The sequence below is a fragment of the Canis lupus genome, chromosome X (assembly GCF_003254725.2).
Source record: "Canis lupus dingo isolate Sandy chromosome X, ASM325472v2, whole genome shotgun sequence".
Taxonomy (NCBI): Eukaryota; Metazoa; Chordata; class Mammalia; order Carnivora; family Canidae; genus Canis; species Canis lupus.
Window position 1 is genome coordinate 64,917,867 of NC_064281.1, and position 20,166 is coordinate 64,938,032.

The window sequence follows — 20,166 nt, forward strand, 5'->3', positions numbered from 1 at the left end:
GATATACTGTCCCTCTTCATTTCTCACTACAGTCTTCTGGATAAATTTTAGTTTATCTGATATAAGGATGGCTACCCCTGCTTTCTTTTGAGGACCATTTGATTGATAAATGGTTCTCCAACCTTTTATTTTCATGCTGTAGGTGTCCTTATGTCTAAAATGAGTTTCTTGTAGAAAGCAACTAGATGGGTCCCAGTCTGAAAAAGCAGGTCCCATCTATTTGCTGTCTACAAGAGACTCATTTTAGACATAAGGACACCTGCAGCTTGAAAATAAAAAGCACTCAAATTTCAGTATTATTTTATGATAAAAACTCTCAACAAAGTGGGGCTAAAAAATCGAAAATCTAACAAAATAAAGGCCGTATATGACAAAACCACATGTAACATCATATTTCATAGGGCAAAATTGAAACTTTCCCTCTAAGATCAGAAATAAGACAAAGATGTCAGTTCTCACTATTTTTATTTAACATAATCTTGGAAGTCCTGACCACAGCAGTAAGACAAGTTAATACAAATAAAAGCATCCATATTTGTAAGGAAGGAATAAGATTGTCACTATTTGCAGATGACAAGGTACTATTATCATGAAGACTCCACCAGGAAACTACTAAGACTAATGAATAATTCAGCAAAGTTGCAGATTACAAAATTAATATACATAAATGTGTTGCATTGCTATTTACTAATAATGATGGAGCAGAAAGAAAAATTAAGAAAAAAATACCAATTACAATTGCATCAAAAAGAATAAATTGCACTGGAATAAATTTATTTGTTTATTTATTTATTTATTTATTTATTTATTTATTTATTTATTATTGGAGTTCAATTTGCCAACATATAGCCTAACATCCAGTGCTCATCCCATCAAGTGCCCCCTTCAGTGCCTGTCACTCAGTCACCCCCACCCCCTGCCCACTTCCCTTTCCACCACCCCTTGTTCGTTTCCCAGAGTTAGGAGTCTCTCATGTTCTGTCTCCCTCTCTGATATTTCCCACTGATTTTCTCTCCTTTCCCCTTTATTCCCTTTCACTATTTTTTATATTCCCCAAATGAATGAGACCATATAATGTTTATCCTTCTCTGATTGACTTATTTCACTCAGCATAATAACCTCCATTTCTATTCACGTCAAAGCAAATGGTGGGTATTTGTCATTTCTAGCCTTTATTTAATTGAATGGAAGATCTATCCCTCTCCAACTTGTGCTCTTATGTCCCTCAGCCTCATTTCCTGGAAAACCCACACCTTACATTTACCTCAAAGTATCACCACCAGCACTGAATGTTTGCCCACGGACGCATCTACTTTATATAGTCTTCTCCCTTCCTTTTTCATAGTTTAAATCCAAAACAAATGTGCTACTATTACATAATGTTGTTTTAGACCAGGAATCACAAATATTATTACTCCATATAAGAAGTGAATACACAATAAAGCTTGCCCCACAACATTTGGGACTACCAAAGAGTAAGTACCTTAAGCTCAAATATAAAAATTCCAAATTTCTATGAATAAAAACATGTAATGAGCACTGATCCCTTAATGTGCTCATCTTGTGGCTCTCCGCAACACTGAAAGGACACTGGGTTTCATGACTGATAGCACTGTAGATTAAATCCTGTCGCTTTTTAGGGTCACTACCTTCTGCTAATCCCCAATTAATTCTGTATATCCCCAATTCTTAATAAACCTGTGGAGACACAAGCTTTTGTTCAAGTCAGGCAGAGTAAAATATAGAGGATGTAATTACAGAAATATGTTGCATGGTGTAGTTAAGATGGTAGAGTAGTAGGGTAACCCTGAGCTTGGGCACAGGCTCCCTGGAACACAACTGATCAATATCCAACTATTTTGAACAACTAGAAATATGATTTGAGGATGAAGAAAACAATCTGCACAGGTGGAGGGAGAGAACATGGTGGATGTGAGGTTCAGAGCCATGAATCAGGGGAGAGGAAAGTCATGGGACTGTGAAGAGGAGGGAACCCTTTTCACTGAGCAAGGTCAGGGAGAGGGAGAGAGCAAAAGAGAGTGCAAAAGAATAGAATTGCGCAGTAAGTGGAGATGAGAAGATCTTCTGGGCACACTAGGAAAAATTGCTCCCAGAGTACATTAGGAAGAGTGTATTTTGCCTCTCCGAGGACAAAAGGCCAGCTAGGAGCCACTGAGTAGTGCTCAACAGCAGGGACAGAAATGTGCGTGTATGTCAGATAACCTCTTAACAGCTTTTTGCTGAGCCACAGTAGGCTTAAATCTGCGTGTTTGTGCTGAGCTGCTGATTTTCTGGGATAGAACTGAGTAGAGAACAGAGACACAAGCTGAGTGCAGGTACCTGGCCATTGTTCTTTGCTGTCTGCCACAATACATTCAAGCCTTTGTGTGATTGCCTTTTTGGGACAGAACATAGTAGGGCACTGAGTCATATGCAGATGGTAAATTCCCTGGTTCCAACTTTTCTCTGAGCCTTACAATAAACTCTAGGCTCCATGTGCAAACTGGACGACTGCCTTTCTGGGACAGGATGGTGCTGGGTGCACCACCCCAAGCTCTCCTCCTGGGGAAGGGAGTGAGTCCACACCTTGGCAGGCCCTTTAAAATTTGGAATTTTTAATTCCAGCCACCAGACAGAGATAAAATACAGGAGATCTGTAAAACGCAGTGCACCAATGGCCTGGGAACAGATAAATAAAGGACAGGGAACTGACAAAAACTGGGACATAGAGATTGTTTATCTTCTGTGAGGATCTCCTGAACAGCGGCAGCCAAGAAATTCCCTCTCTGAGGATCAGAGGACAGAATGTTGCCATATTCTTCCTCCTCTATTACCTCTCCCTCCCCCTGCGCACTAGTACAGTAGGACTTCAGAGCAAAACACAGTTGTCACCAGTGGAAGTTGGAGTTCCATGCACTAAACCCGGCCCCCAACATATGGCAGGGACATCTATAAAAGGGCAAGTCCAGCTTGTGAACCACCCCAGAAGTCCTCTCCCTCAGGAACCCAACACAGGGCCCCTGGATATACCAGATCTACTGATTAAAGAATGCTCCAAAATGTCAATTTTTGGCGGAAATAGGACCAGGATGGTTTCTTTTTGGTTGTTTTCTTAATTTTTTAATATTTCTATTTTTTGTTTTCCATCATTTATTATACATAATTATATATATAATATATAAATATGTTATATTTATATATATAAATATATACAACATATATATTATAAAATTATATTATATTATATTATATTATATTATATTATATTATATAAATACATATATTTAATTTTTCTTTATTTCTTTTCTCCTTTTTTGGTATCAGGCTTATAATTTTTTGTTTTGTTCATTTGTTAGTTTGTTGCCTTTTCTTATTTTACCAATCAAGCTTATTTTTTTACTCTCTTCTTCCTTCCATACTCCTTTTTTTTTTTTTCTTATTCCTTGGAACCTGGCTTATATATTTTTGGCTGTTTGCATTTTTCTCCTTTTCCTTTACTCTCATCTTGAATCAGCTTTTTTTTTCCTTTTCATTTTATTTCCAGGCCTATCTTAACAAACAAATCAAAGGACATCAAATGAAAGACCTAACACTCCCCACTACAAGCAAGGAGAAACTCTATAGTGGACAAACCAGCGAGAAAGAAGAGCCAAAACACAACAACAGTGTCTACTGCATACACTAGAAAAAATTCTGAAGTTTTAATTTTTTTTCTTTATCTTTCTTTCATTACAGGACAAAATGAAGAGATTGAGAAATTCAATCCAAAAGAAAGAACAGGAAGTAGTATTCACTGCTAGAGATTTAATCAAAATAGATATAAGTAAGATGCCTGAACTATAATTTAAAATAAAAATTATAAAGTTACTAGCTGAGCTTGTAAAAAGCATAGAAGATACTGGACAATGTCTTACTATAAAGATAAAAGAACTAAAATCTAGTCAAGTCAATATTAGAAATGCTATTATCAAGATACAGTCTTAAGTGGAGGCCATAAAAATAAAGACAAATGAATCAAAATAGTGAATCAGTGATATAGAAGACAAAATAAGCTGAAAAGAAGAGGGAAAGAAACCTTTTTGGATCAGTAAGGGAGACTTAGAAATAGCAGCGATGCCACAAAGTGAAATAATATCTGAATAATAGGAGTTCCAGAAGATGAGAAGTGGGAGAAAGGGGAGAAGAGATATTGTGACAAATTATAGCTGAGAACCTTCCTAATCTGGAGAAGAAAATAGGCATTCAATTCCAGGAGGTAAAGAAAACCCTCTTCAAAATCAACAAAAATAGATCGACAACTCAACATGTTACACTGAAGTTTGCAAATTACAAAGATAAAGTCTTGAAAGCAGTTCGAGCAAGATATCCTTAATCTACAAAAGTAGACACATAAGACTGACAACAGACCTGTCCACCAAAGTCCTGCGAGGTCAACAATGACTGGCATGAGATATTCAACATGTTAAATGGGAAAAATATGCAGCGAATAATACTTTGTCCAGCAAGGCTGTCATTCAGAATAGAAGGAGAGATATACTTTTCAGTACAAAGGAAAACTAAAAGTTAAGCCACAAACACTATACCAAACCTGAAAGAAATAATAAAAAGGACACTTTGAGCAAAGACAAAGCCAAAAGGAAAAAGATCAGAAAGGAACGAAGAAAATCTATAGGAACAGTGATATTACAGCTGAAAAAGGGGCTAACTTCATATCTCTGCATAATTACTCTGAAAATAAATGGACTAAATGCTCCAATGAAAATACATAGAGTAAAATTTCTCTTCATGTCTTTTGCCCATTTCATGATTGGATTGTTGGTTTGCTTGCTGTTGAGTTTCCTAAGTTCTTTATAGATCTTGGATATTAGCCCTTTATCTGATATATCTATCTTTTGCAAATATCTTCTCCCATTCTGTAGGTTGTCTTTGAGTTTTGTTGACTGTTTCTTTTGCTGTGCAGAAGCATTTTATCTTGATGAAGTCCCAATAATTTATTTTTGCTTTTGTTTCCCTTGTCTTCATAGATGTATCTTGCAAGAAGTTGCTGTGGCCGAGTTCAAAAGGGATATTGCCTGTGTTCTCCTCTAGGATTTTGATGGATTCTTGTCTCACATTTAGATCTTTCATCCATTTTGAGTTTACCTTTGTGTATGGTGTAAGAGAATGGTCTAGTTTCAATCTTCTGCATGTGGGTGTTCAATTTTCCCAATACCCTTTATTAAAGAGACTGTCTTTTTTCCAGTGGATAGTCTTTCCCGCTTTGTCGAATATTAGTTGACCATAGAGTTGAGGGTCCACTTCTGGATTCTCTATCCTGTTCCATTGATCTATGTGTCTGCTTTTGGGCCAGTACCATACTGTCTTGAGGATCACAGCTTTGTAGTACAACTTGAAATCCAACATTGTGATGCCTCCGGCTCTGGTTCTTTTTTAATATTCCCCTGGCTATTTGGGGTCTTTTCTGATTCTGCACAAACCTTAAGATGACTTGTTCCAAGTCTCTGAAGAAAGTTCATGGTATTTTGATAGGGATTGCATTAAATGTGTAAATTGTCCTGGGTAACATTGACATTTTCACAATATTAATTCTTCCAATCCATGAGCATGGAACATTTTTCCATCTCTTTTTGTCTTCCTCAGTTTCTTTCAGAAGTGTTCTGCAGTTTTTAGGGTATAGATCCTTTACCTCTTTTGGTTAGATTTATTCCTAGGTATCTTATGCTTTTGGGTGCCATTGTAAATGGGATTGATTCCTTCCTTAACTTCTCTTTCTTCAGTCTCATTGCTAGCGTATAGAAATGCCACTGATTTCTGGGCACAGAAATTTCACCCAAGAAGACATACACATGGCCAACAACACATGAGTAAATGCTCCTCATCACGTGCCATCAGGGAAATACAAATCAAAACCATAATGAGATACTACCTCACACCAGTGAGAATGATGAAATTAACATGATTGGAAACAACAAATTTTGGAGAGGGTGTGGAGAAAGGAGAACCCTCTTGCACTGTTGGTGGGAATGTTAACTGGTACAGCTACTCTGGAAAACTGTGTGGAGGTTCCTCAAAGAGTTCAAAATAGAGCTATCCTATGACTCAGCAATTGTACTACTGGGTATTTACCCCAAGGATACAGATGCAGTGAAAAGTCAAGATTCCTGCACGCGAATGTTTATAGCAGCCAGGTCCACAATAGCCAAAGTGTGGAAGGAGCCTCAGTGTCCATTGAAAGATGAATAGATAAAGAAGATATATATATATATATATATATATATATATATATATATATATATATGCCATTAGAAACAACAAATACCCACCATTTGCTTCAATGGGGATAGAAATGGAGGGTATCATGCTGAGTGAAGTACGTCATTTGGGGAAGGACAATCATTATATGGTTTCACTAATATGGGGAATATAAAAACTATTAAGAGTGTTTATGAGGAAAGGAGAGAAAATGAGTGGGAAAAATCAGAGAGGGTGACAAAACATGAGAGACTCCTAACTCTGGGGAATGATCAAGTGGTAGTGGAAGGAGAGGTGGGCAGGGGGATGGGTGACTGGGTGATGAGCACTGAGCAGGGTACTTGACAGGACAAGCACTGGGTGTTATGCTGTATATTGGCAAATCAAACTCCAATAAAAATGTGCAAAATAGAAAAGACAGACTATTTTAATGGATGAAAAAATACAAGACCACCATATACTGCTTGCAAGAGATTCATTTTAGTAAGTAAACATTACCAAATTGAAAGTAGAAGGTGGAGTACCATCAATCATGCTAATGAACATCAAAAGAAAGCTGAAGTAACCATCCTTATATTAGACAAACTATTTGAAAACAAATATTATAATAAGAGATGAAGAAGGACACTATATTGTATTAAAAGGGCCTATTGTACAAGAAGACCTAACAACTATAAATATGCTCCTAACTTGGGAACAGGCAAACATATAAAACAAGTAATAACAAAGTTAAGGAAACTCATTGACAGCGGAAGTCCAGGTGGCTTAGCGGTTTAGCACCACCTTCAGCCCAGGGCATAATCCTGGAGACCCAGAATCGAGTCCCACATCAGGCTCCCTGCATGGAGCCTGCTTCTCTCTCTGCCTGTCTCTCACTCCCTCTCTCTCTCTCTCTCTCTCTCTTTCTCTTTGTGTGTGTGTCTCACGAATAAATAAATAAAATCTTAAAAAAAGAAACTCATTGACAATAATACAATAATAGTAGAGGCCTTTAATATCATAATCACAGCAATGGACAGATCGTTAAGCAGAAGATCAACCAGGAAACAAGGGCATTGAATGACACACTGGACCAGATGTATTTAAAAAGATATTCAGATCAGTTCATCCTAAAGTAGCAGAATACACATTCTTCTCTACTGCACATGTAACATTCTCCATAACAAATCACATACTGGCTCACGAATCCTATCTCTACCAGTACAAAAAGATTGAGATGATTTTATGCATATATTCAGACCACAATACCATAAAACTTGAAGTCTACTACAAGAAAAAAAAACTGGAAGGACCACAAGTACTTGGAGGCTAAAGAATAGTCTGCTAAAAAATGAATGAGTCAACCAGAAAATTAAAGAAGAATTTAAAAATATATGGAACAAATGAAAATAAAAACACAATAAAAACAGTTCAAAGCTTTGGGATGCAGCAAAAGCAGCCCTAAGAAAGAAGTATATAGTAATACAGGCTTTCCTCAAAATCAAGAAAAGTCTCAAATATACCACCTAACCTTATACCTTAAGGAACTGAAAAAAGAACAGCAAATAAAGTCTAAATTGAGCAGGAGAAGAGAAATAATAAGGATTAGAGCAGATATCAATGTTATAGAAATAATAATTTTTAAAAACCAGTAGAACAGATCAACAAAACTAGGAGCTGGTCCTTTGAAATAATTAATAAGATTGGTAAATCGTTAGCCAATCTTATTAAAAAGAAAAGAGAGGGCAGCCCTGGTGGCGCAGCGGTTTAGCGCTGCCTGCAGCCCAGGGCATAATCCTGGAGACCCGGATCGAGTCCCACGTCGGGCTCCCTGCATGGAGCCTGCTTCTCCCTCTGCCTGTGTCTCTGCCTTTCTCTCTCTCTCTCTCTGTCTCTGTGTGTGTGTGTCTCTATGAATGAATAAATAAAATCTTTTTAAAAATAAAATAAAAAATAAAAAAATAAAAAGAAAAGAGAAAGGACCCAAATTAGTAAAACTATGATGAAAAATGAGAGCTCAGAAAAAAATCACAGAAATACAATCAATTATAAGAAATATGAGCAATTATACACCAATAAATTAGGCAATTCGGAAGAAATGGATACATTCCTAGAAACATATAAATTACTAAAACATAAACAGGAAGAAATAGGAAACCTGAACAAACCCATAACCACCACAAAAATTGAGTCAGTAATCAAAAATCCTCCAAAACACAAGGTTCCAGGGCCAGATGACTTCCCAAGGGAATACTCCCAAATATTTAAAGAAGCATTAATACCTATTCTTCTGAAGCTGTTTCAAAAATAGAAATGGAAAGAAAACTTCAAAACTTGTTCTATGAAGCCAGCATTACCTTGTTCCTTAAACCAGACAAAGATCCCATCAACAAAGGAGAATTAAATGGATACCAAAATTCTCACCAAGATACTAGCCAATATGACCCAACAGTACATTAAAAGGATTACTCACCACAACCAATTGGGATTTATTCCTGGGCTGCAGAAGTGGTTCAACATCCACCAATCAATCAATGTGATATACCACATTAAGAAAGAATAAGAACCATATGTTTCTCTCAACAAATGGTCTTGCAAAAACTGAACAGCAACATGCAGAAGAATGAAAGATACAAAGAAATGGAAAAAATTCATGCTCATGGATTAAAAGAATAAATATTGCTAAAAAGTCTATGTTACCCAGAGCAATCTACACTTTTATCTCTTTGATTAGGTTTATTCTTAGCTATCTTATGGTTTTAGGTGCAATTGTAAATGGGATTGATTCCTTAATTTCTTTCTTCTACTTCACTGTTAGTGTTTAGAAATGCAACTAACTTCAGTGCATTGAATTTATATCCTGCAACTTTGCTGAATTCCTGTGTCAACAGAATGGGAGAAGATATTTGCAAATGTTTTATCACATAAAGGGCTGGTATCCAAAACCTATATAGAACTTATCAAACTCAACACCAAAAAAATAAATAAATAAATCCAACCAAAGAAATGGGCAAAAGTCATGAAGAGATATTTCTCTGAAGTAGACACACAAATGGCTAATAGATATTTGAAAAATGTTCAACATCCCTTGGCATCAGGGAAATACTAGTCAATATCTCCCACTGGTCAGAATAGCTTAAATGAACAATTCAGGAAACAATAGATGTTGGCAAAGATGCAGAGAAAGTGGAACCCTTATCACTGTTGATAGGAATGCGAACTGCTACAGCCACCCTGGAAAGCAGTATGGAAGGAAATTCCTCTAAAAGTCAAGAATAGAAATACTCAACAACTCAGCCATTTCACTAACAGATATTTAACCAAAAAATAATGATCTGAATGAAGGTGCACATGCAACCCAATGTTTACAGCAGCAATGTCCATAATAGTAAAAATATGGAAAGCACCCAGATATATATATGGATTGATGGAAAAAGAAGATATATATATATTCCATATTTATATATATATTCCATATATATATTTTAATATCACTCAGCTATCAAAATAATGAAATATTGCTATTTGCAACAATGTGGATGGAACTAAAGTATAATATGCTAAGTAAAATAAGTCAATCATAGAAAAATACTATATGATTTTACTATTATATGGAATTTAAACAACCAATTTAAACAAAATTGATGAACATAAGGGAATTAAAATAAAATAATAATGGAAAGGGAGGAAAACCATAAGGGACTCTAAACTATAGGAAACAATCTGAAGGTTTAGAGGCGAGGTGGGTGGGGGAATGGGGTAATTGGGTGATGGGCCTTAAGGTGGGCACTTGATGTAATGAGCATCAGGTGTTAAATGCAAATGATGAATCACTAAATACTTCCCTTGAAACTAATAATACACTATATGTTAACTAACTTGAACTTAAATAAAATCTAAAAAAAAGGAACAAGTGATTACATATATTATATATGTAATATATAATATATATAATATATATGAATAAATATATAATATATAAATATATATAAATAAATTAAAATATATATGAATATATGAATATATATATTTATATTTACCCTATTACTATGGAGGGTATTTTTTATTTTTTTTATTTATTTTTTTTTAATTTATTTATGATAGGCACACAGTGAGAGAGAGAGAGGCAGAGACACAGGCAGAGGGAGAAGCAGGCTCCATGCACCGGGAGCCTGACATGGGATTCGATCCCGGGTCTCCAGGATCGCGCCCTGGGCCAAAGGCAGGCGCCAAACCGCTGCGCCACCCAGGGATCCCACTATGGAGGGTATTAAGCAAAACATTCATAAGTGTTATCTAGAAAGAGATAAAAGCACAATTGGACAAGAAAGTCTCAATCCTTTACCAACTACAGAACACCAGATCTAGAATCAAAAGACCTGAAGGATGGTCTTATTTTTGCCATTTATGTTATGTCTGAACTTCTCAGACCTACTACATCATAGTGTACAAGGTGTGGGTCCAACCAGCATGAGGACTTCCATAGTGATTTCATTCCCTCAGTAGAAAGATTAAAAGATTGACCATGAATTTCATTTATAACAATTTTACACTGTATCACATTTACCCTATTTAAAAGGTTTCACCTTTTAGTTGGAGGTAGGCCTATTTCAAATTTATCTTATTTTTATTTGAAATGTAATTGACATACAATATTGTATTTGTTTCAGGTATGTAACATATTGATTTGACAATTCTATACATTACTTAATTATCACATTAACTGCACTCACCATCCATCACCATACAATATTATTAAAATATTATTGACTGACTGTATTCCCTATGCAGTACTTTTCATCTCAATGACACTGTAAAACTGTAACTTAGTACCTCTAAATCCCTTTGGCTATTTGGCCAATCCCCCACTCATCTCACGTATAGCAATCACCAGTTTGTTCTGGGTATTAAAGTGTCTGCTTTTTTGTGTAGTTGTTTTATTCATCTGTTTGTTTTCTAGATTCCACGTATAAGTGAAATCAAATGGGATTTGCCTTTGTCTGTCTAACTTATTTCACTTAGCATACCATAATACTCTCTCAGTCATCCATGTCATTGCAAATGCAAGATCTCATTCTTTCTTATGGTAAAGTAATATTCCATTGTGTGTATGTGTTTATATATCATATATTCTTTATCCATTCATCAAATGATAGATACTTGCATTGCTTCCATGCCTTGGCTATTGTAATTAATGCTGCAACAAACATAAGGGTTCATATATCTTTTTAAATTAGTGCAGTATTTTTGTTTTTGGGGTAATATTCAGTACTGATAATACTGGACCATATCATATTTACATTTTTATTTTTTTGAGGAAACTCCATACTGTTTTCCATAGTGTTTGTACCATTTTGTATTCCCACCAACACCTCAAGGCCTTTCTTTTTTTTTCCAAATTCTCATCAATATTTGTTATTTTTTGACTTTTTGATACTACCATTCTGACTAGTTTGAGGTGTTATTTTATGATGGTTTTGGTTTGTACTTTCCTGAAGATTAGTGATGTTGAGAATCATTTTATATATCTGATGGCCAACTTCCAGTATCTTCTTTGGAAAAATGTCTATGCAGTTTCTTTACCCATTTTAAAAATCATATTGTGTGTTGTTTTTTTTTTATTTTTTTGTTGTTGAATTGTATAATTTCTTTATATACTTTGGATATTAACCCATTATTGGATATATCATTTAAAAACATTCTCTTCCTTTAATGTTTATGTCTATTTCTGTACCAGTACCATACTTTTTTGATTACTACAGCTTTGTAGTATAAATTGAAATCTGGCATTGTGATAACTCCAGCTTTGTTTTTCTTTCTCAAGATAGCTTTAGTTATTTGGGGTCTTTTGTGATGCTACATAAATTTTAGTATTATTTGTTCCAGTTTTATTGAAAATGCTGTTGGTATTTTGATAGGGACTGTATTAAACCCGTAGGGTGCTTTGGGTAGTAGGAATATTTTAAAATTAATTTTCCCAATTCATGAGTATAAAATATCTTTCAATTTGTTTGCTTTATCTTCAATTTCTTTCATCAATACTTTATAAAGCATTCAGAATACAAGGCTTTCATTTCTTTGATTAAGTTTATTCCTGGGCCTTTTATTCTTTGGGGGCAATTGTAAATGGAATTGTATTCTTAACTTCTCTTTCTGCAACTAGAGTGAGCATTCTAGTTTTGTTCCTGATCTTAGAGGGAAAGCTCTCAGATTTATGCCATTACGTATGATGTTAGCTGTTGGTTTTTCATACATGGCCTTTAATGTGTTGAGGTATGTTTCCTCTAAACCACCTTTGTTGAGGTTTTTTTAATCATACATGGATTTTGAATTGTGTTATATGCTTTTTTCTTCATATATTGAGATGATCGTATTATTTTTACCTTCATTTTGTTGATATCAGGTATGATAATTGATTTACAAATGTTGAACAACTCTTGCATTCATGGAATACAGACCATTTGATTGTGCTAATGATCCTTTTAATATATTCTTGAATATGGCTTGGTAATATTTTCTTGAGGATGCTTGCCTAGATGTTAATCAGGGATATTTTCCTTTAATTTTATATTCTTTTTTTTTTCTGGTTTTCTAATCAGTGTAATGTTTCCCTTAGAATGGAGTTGAAAGATTCATTTTCTTTTCCTCTATTTTGAATAGTTGAGGGGATTAAGTATTAACTCCACTTTAAATTTTTGGTAGAATTCAACAATGAATTCCAAAAACTGCAGTAATCCTGTACTTTCATTTTTTGGTAGCTTTTAAAAAGTTTTTATTTGAAAATCCAATTAGTTAACATACAGTGTGATATTAGTTTCAATTACACTATATGGTGATTCAGTACTTCCATACAACATCCAGTGGTCATCCCAAAGAGTGCACTCCTTAATCCATATCACTTATTTCACCCATCCCTCTTCTGATAACCATCAGTTTGTTCTCTATAGTTACAAGTCTGTTTCTTGGTTTGTATCTCTCTCTTTTTTCCCCTTTGCTCATCTACTTTTTTTTCCTTAAATTCCACATATGACACAAATCAATGCAATATTTTTATTTCTCTGACTTATTGTGCTGAGCATAACACTTTAGTTCCATCCATGTTGTTCCAAATGGCAAGATTTTGTTCTTTTAATATGACTTAGTAATATAATATTATAGATAGATAGATGATGATGATGATAGATAGATAGATAGATAGATAGATAGATAGATAGATAGATGATAGATAGGTAGATCATGGCTTCCTCATTCATTCATCAGTCAAAGGGCATTTGGTCTGTTTCCATAATTTGGATATTACAGATATTGCTGCTGTAAACATTGGGGTACCTTAATCTATTTGAATTAGTATTTTGATTTTCTTTGGGTAAATACCTAATACTGTGATTGCTGGGTTGTAGAACAATTTTAATTTTAACTTTTTGAGGAATTTTCATACTGTTTTCCAGAGTGGCTGCACCAGTTTTCATTCCCACCAACCGTGAAAGAAGATTCCACTTTCTCCACATCCTCGCCAACACCTGTTGTTTCTTGTGTTATTGCTTTTAGCTATTCTGAGAGATATGAGGTGATATCTCATTGTAGTCTTGATATTCATTTCTCTGATGATGACTGATGTTGAGTATCATTTTTTTAATGTCTGTTGGCAATCTGGATGTCTTCTTTGGAAAAATGTATATTCATGTCTTCTGCTCACTTTAGAATTGGATTATTCGTTTTGGGTGTTGAGTTCTATAAGATATTATATATATATAATAGAGAAGATATTATATATATATATATATAATAGAGAAGCTGCTACAGGTGAGGTAAAAAAAAAGGATTCTACCTCTGTTCTTCTCTAGGATTTTGATGGATTCCTGTTTCACATTTAGATCCTTCCTCCATTTTGAGTTTATTTTTGTGTATGGTGGAAGAAATTGGTCCAGTTTCATTATTTTGCATGTTGCTTGCTATCCAGTTTTCCAAACACCATTTTTTGAAGAAATTGCCTTTTTCTCATTGGACATTCTTTAATGCTTTGTCATAGATTAGTTGACTGTATAGTTGTGGGTTCATTTCTGGATATTCTATTCTGTTCAATGGATCTGTGTGTCTATTTTTGTGCCAGTATGTTTTGATCACTACGGATTTGTAATATAACATTAAGTCTGGAACTCTGATACCTATAGTATTGCTATCTTTTTCAAGGTTGCTTTGGCTATTTGTGTTTATTTGTGCTTCTGTTTGAGGATTTTTAAATCCTCTAACTGCAAATTTTAGGATAGTTTGTTGTAGCTATGTGAAAAATGGTGGAATTTGATAGGGATTTCATTAAATGTGTATATCGCCTTTGGTGGTATACACATTTTAACAATATTTGTTCTTCCATTTCATGAGAATGGAATGTTTTTCCATTACTTTGTGCTATCTGCAATTTCCTTTAACAGTGTTTTATAGTTTTCAGAGTACAGATCTTTCACCTCTTTTGTTATGTTTATTCCTAGGTATCTTATGGTTTGGGGAGAAATTATACATGGGATTAATTCCTTAATTTCTCTTTCCTCTGCTTCATTTTTGGTGTATAGAAACACAACAGGTTTCTGTGTGTTGATTTTGAATTCGGTGACTTTAATGTATTTCTTTGTCAGTTCTAGCTGTTTTTTGCAGTGTAATATTTTGGGTTTTCTATGTACAGTACCATATCATCTGCAAATAGTGGAAGTTTGACTTCTTCCTTGCTGATTTGGATACTTTTTTTTTTCTTTTTGTTGACTAAATACTGTGACTAAGACTTCCAGTACTATCTTAAAAGTAGTGGAGAGGGACACGTGGGTGGCTCACCAGTTGAGCATCTGCCTTCAGCTCAGGGAGTGATCCTGGGGTCCCAGGATCAAGTGCCACATTGGGGTCCCTGCAAGGAACCTGCAAGGAACCTGCTTTTCCCTCTGCCTCTCTCTCTCGTGTGCGCTCTCTCTTTGTTTCTCATGAATAAAAAATAAAATAAAATCTTTAAAAAAATAAGTAGTGGAGAGAGTAGACATCCCTGATGTGTTCCTGACAATAGAGTAAAAGCCCTTAATTTTCCCCATTGAGGAAAGTATTAGCTATGTGTTTTTCATAGATGGTCTTTATTATGCTAAGCTATGTTATCTCTAACCCTACTTTGTTGAGGGTTTTTATAATGAATCGATGTTGTCTTATGTCAAATGGTTTTTTCTGCATCTATTGAAATGGTCTTATGGTTCTTATCCTTTCTGTTATCAATGTGGTGTATCATGACTGATTTGTGAGTATTGACCACCCTGGGAACCCAGAAATAAAACTCTCTTGTACTACAGTGAATTACAGTGGATATTCTGTGATTACGGTGATCATGGGACTTTTTAATGTTCTGTTGGATTCAGTTTGCTAGTATATTATTGAGAGATTTCGTAACCATTTTCAAAAGGGATATTGGTCTGCAGTTATATTTCAGTGTAGGCTTGCCAGGTTTAGGAATCAGGGTAATACTGGCCACATAAAATGAATTTGGATGTTTTCCTTCCATTTCTAAAGTTTGGAATAGTTTGAGAAGAATGGTATTAACTCTACTTTGAATGCTTGATGAAGTTCATCTGTGAAGCCAGGTGACTCTGTACTTCTGTTTGTTAGGAGTTTTTCGAGTGCTGATTCTTTTTTTTTTTTTTTTTTTTTATTTATTTTTTTTTTTTTTCGAGTGCTGATTCTATTTCTTTGCTGGTCATTTGTCTATTCACGTTTTCCATTTCTTCGTCTTTCAGTTTGGTACTCTTTATGTTTCTAGAAATTTATCCATTTCTTCCAGTTTCTCCATATTTCTGGCATATCATTTTTCTTCCCTCTTTTACTTTTTTCTTTTTACGTATTTTTTTAAATTTTTATTTATTTATGATAGTCACAGAGAGAGAGAGAGAGACAGAGACATAGGCAGAGGCAGAAGCAGGCTCCATGCACCGGGAGCCTGATGTGGGATTCGATCCCCGGTCTCCAGGATCGCGCCCTGGGCCAAAGGCAGGCGCCAAACCGCTGCGCCACCCAGGGATCCCCTTTTTACGTATTTTTAATTGGAATTTCATTTGCCAAAATATAGCATAACACCCAGTGCTCATCCTAACAAGTGCCTCCCCAATGCCTGTCACCCAGTCACCCCCACCCCCCGCCCACCTCCTTTCTACCACTCCCTGTTCGATTCCAAGAGTTAGGAGTCTCTCATGTTCTGTCTCCCTCTATGATATTTCCCACTAATTTTTTCTCCTTTCCCCTTTATTCCCTTTCACTATTTTTTATATTCCCCAAATGAATGAGACCATACAATGTTTGTTCTTCTCCAATTGACTTCTTTCACTCAGCATAATACCCTCCAGTTCCATCCGTCGAAGCAAATGGTGGTATTTGTCATTTCTAATGGCTGAGTAATATTCCATTGTATACATAAACCACATCTTTATCCATTCATCTTTCAATGGACGCCAAGGCTTCTTCCACATTTTGGCAATTGTGGACATTGCTGCTTTAAACATCGGGGTGCAGGTGTCCCGGCGTTTCACTGCATCTGTATCTGTGGGGTAAATCCCCAGCAGTGCAATTGCTGGGTCATAGGGCAGGTCTATTTTTAACTCTTTGAGGAACCTCCACACAGTTTTCCAGAATGGCTGCACCAGTTCACATACCCACCAACAGTGCAAGAGGGTTCCCCTTTCTCCACATCCTCTCCAACATTTGTTGTTTCCTGTCTTGTTAATTTTCCCCATTCTCACTGGTGTGAGGTGGTATCTCATTGTGGTTTTGATTTGTATTTCCCTGATGGCCAGTGATGTGGAGCATTTACTCATGTGCTTGTTGGCCATGTCTATGTCTTCCTCTGTGAGATTTCTGTTCATGTCTTTTGCCCATTTCATGATTGGATTCTTTGTTTCTTTGGTGTTGAGTTCAATAAGTTCTTTATAGATCTTGGATACTAGTTCTTTATCTCATACATCATTTACAAATATCTTCTCCCATTCTATAGGTTGTCTTTTAGTTTTATTGACTGTTTCTTTTGCTGTGTAAAAGCTTCTTATCTTGATGAAGTCCCAATAGTTCATTTTTGCTTTTGTTTCCTTGCCTTCACGGATGAATCTTGGAAGAAGTTACTGTGGCCAAGTTCAAAAGGGTGTTGCCTTTGTTCTCCTCTAGGATTTTAATGGAATCTTGTCTCACAGTTAGACCTCTCATCCATTTTGAGTTTATCTTTGTGTGTGGTGTAAGAGAATGGTCCAGTTTCATTCTTCTGCATGTGGATGTCCAATTTTCCCAGCACCATTTATTGAAAAGACTGTCTTTTTTCCAGTGGATAGTCATTCCTCCTTTGTCGAATATTAGTTGACAATAAAGTTGAGAGTCCACGTCTGGATTCTATATTCGGTTCCATTGATCTATTTGTCTCTTTTTGCTCCAGTACCACACTGTCTTGATGAACATAGCTTTGTAGTACAACCTGAAATCTGGCATTGTGATGCCCCCGCTACGGTTTTCTTTTTTAATATCCCCCCTGGCTATTCGGGGTCTTTTCTGATTCCACACAAATCTTAACTTGTTCCAACTCTCTGAAGAAAGTCCATGGTATTTTGATAGGGATTGCATTAAATGTGTAAATTGCCCAGGGTAGCATTGACATTTTCACAATGTTAAGTCATCCAATCAATGAGCATGGACAAATTTTCCATCTCTTTGTCTTCCTCAATGTCTTTCAGTAGTGTTCTGTAGTTTTCAGGGTATAGATCTTTTACCACTTTGGTTATGTTTATTCCTAGGTATTTTATGCTTTTGGGTGCAATTGTAAATGGGATTGATCCTTAATTTCTCTTTCTTCAGTCTTATTGTTAGTGAATAGAAATGCCACTGACTTCTGGGCATTGATTATATATCCTGATACACTGCCAAATTTCAGTATGAGTTCTAGCAATCTTGGGGTGGAGTCTTTTGGATTCTCTATGCACAGTATCATATCATTGGTGAAGAGGGAGAGGTTGACTTCTTTTTTGTCAATTTGAATGCATTTATTTCTTTTTGTTGTCTGATTGCTGGGGCTAGGACTCCCAGTACTATGTTGAAATGCAGTGGTGAGAGGGGACATCCCTGTCTTGTTCCTGATCTTAGGGGAAGGCTCCCAGTGCTTCCCCACTGAGAATGATATTTGCTGTGGGCTTTTCAGAGATGGCTTTTAAGTTGTCGAGGAATGTTCCCTCTACCCCTACACTCTGAAGAGTTTTGATCAGGAATGAATGCTCTATTTTGTCAAAAGGTTTCTCTGCATCTACTGAAAGGATCATATGGTTCTAGTTTTTTCTCTTGCTGATAGGATGAATCACATTGATTGTTTTATGAGTGTTGAACCAGCCTGGATAAATCTTACTTGGTCATGGTGAATAATTTTCTTAAGGTACTGTTGGATCCTATTGGCTAGTATCTTGTTGAGAATTTTTGCATCCATGTTCATCAGGGATATTGGTCTGTAATTCTCCTTTTTGGTGGGGCCTTTGTCTGGTTTTGGAATTAAGGTGATGCTGGCCTCATAGAATGAATTTGGAAGTACTCCATCTCTTTCTATCTTTCCAAACAGCTTTAGTAGAATAGCTATGGCTTCTTCTTTAAACTTCTGATAGAATTCCCCTGGGAAGCCATCTGGCACTGGACTTTTGTGTCTTGGGAAGTTTTTGATAACTGCTTCAATTTCCTCCCTGGTTATTGGCCTGTTCAGGTTTTCTGTTTCTTCTTGTTCCAGTTTTGATGGTTGTGGCTTTCCAGAAATGTGTCCATTTCTTCTACATTGCCCAATTTATTGCCGTATAGCTATTCATAATATGTTTTTAAAATCGTTTGTATTTCCTTGGTGCTGGTAGTGATCTCTCCTTTCTCATTCATAATTCTATTAATTTGAGTCTTCTCTCTCTTCTTTTTAATAAGGCTGGCTAAAGGTTTATCTATCTTATTAATTCTTTCAAAGAACCAACTCCTGGTTCTGTTAATCTGTTCCACAGTTCTTCTGGTCTCGATTTCATCGAGGTCTGCTCGAATCTTTATTAACTCTCTTCTTCTGCTGGGTGTAGGATCTATTTGCTGTTTTTTCTCTAGCTCCTTTATGTGTAAGGTTAGCTTTTGTATTTGAGTTCTTTCCAGTTTTTGAGTGGATGCTTTTATTGCGATGTATTTCCCCCTTAGGACTGCTTTTGCTGCATCCCAAAGATTTTGAACGGTTGTATCTTCATTCTCATTAGTTTCCATGAATTTTTTTAATTCTTCCTTAATTTCCTGGTTGACCCTTTCATCTTTTAGCAGGATGGTCCTTAACCTCCACGTGTTTGAGGGCCTTCCAAACTTCTTGTTGTGATTTAGTTCTAATTTCAAGGCATTATGGTCTGAGAATATGCTGGGGATGATTCCAATCTTTTGGTATCGGTTCAGACCCAATTTGTGACCCAGTATGTGGTCTATTCTGGAGAAAGTTGCATGTGCACTTGAGAAGAATGTGTATTCAGTTGAGTTTGGATGTAAAGTTCTGTAGATATCTGTGAAATCCATCTGATCCAGTATATCATTTAAAGCTCTCGTTTCTTTAGGGATTTTGTGCTTAGAAGACCTATGGAGTAAAAAAAAAAAAAAAAGAAGACCTATGGAGTATAGAAAGAGCTAGATTGAAGTCACCAAGTATAAGTGTATTATTATATAAGTATTTCCTCACTTTGGTTATTAATTGATTGATATATTTGGCAGCTCCCACATTCGGGGCATATATATTGAGAATTGTTAAGTCCTCTTGTTGGATAGATCCTTGAAATACGATATAGTGTCCCTCTTCATCTCTCACTACAGTCTTCGGGGTAAATTTTCGTTTATCTGATATAAGGATGGCTACCCCTGCTTTCTTTTGAGGACCATTTGAATGGTAAATGGTTC